A 672-nucleotide genomic window follows, 5' to 3' on the forward strand; every position below is an offset into this window, starting at 1 on the left:
CGTTTTGGGTCGTTTCCAGTGAATGTTTACGGAGATTTCTTCGAAATTACATCGTATTGGGTGAGGCCGCGTATTCGTGTGGACAGGCCCAAAGTCAGTGGTTCCCAATCTGGGGGTCGGGACCCCCACTAGGTGTCTTAAAAGCTTCATAGGGTGTTGCGAGGCCTTCTTGATTTTAAAAAACTTAAAAAATATACACAATAGGTCTATATCTCATCATGTGGTTCACTTCTGTCAAGAAAAATAAAGGTTAAGTAGTATATCTAATAGAACAATGGCAAAAAGCCAGAAACAAGAAAACCCTGAATTTGTCAGAAGTCTATTAGGTCTCTATGATTATTAAAAATGATTAAAAATACTGGGGCAGTTGGCTCACTTTGTGGAGCTGGCGACCATGGGCCGACTCCTGCAGCAGCCCAAGGTTCGAATCCAACCTATGGCCCTCTGTTGCGTGTCATCCCCTCTCTCTGCCCCCGCTTTCCTGTCTATCTCCAGCTATCACTATCAAATAAAGACAATAAAAGGCCAAAAAAAATGTTGGATTATTAAAAAATGATTTAAAATACATTATACAGACAGAGAATTGTATAAAAAGTTCCCTAAACAGGACATAATCTGCTCAAAATTCATCCAAATCTCTGGTTTTACATAAACTTCTTGCAGTTACTGAGT

Source organism: Morone saxatilis, unplaced genomic scaffold, assembly GCF_004916995.1.
Source record: "Morone saxatilis isolate NCDOM2014 unplaced genomic scaffold, NCSU_SB_2.0 Contig19, whole genome shotgun sequence".
NCBI classification, from domain to species: Eukaryota; Metazoa; Chordata; class Actinopteri; family Moronidae; genus Morone; species Morone saxatilis.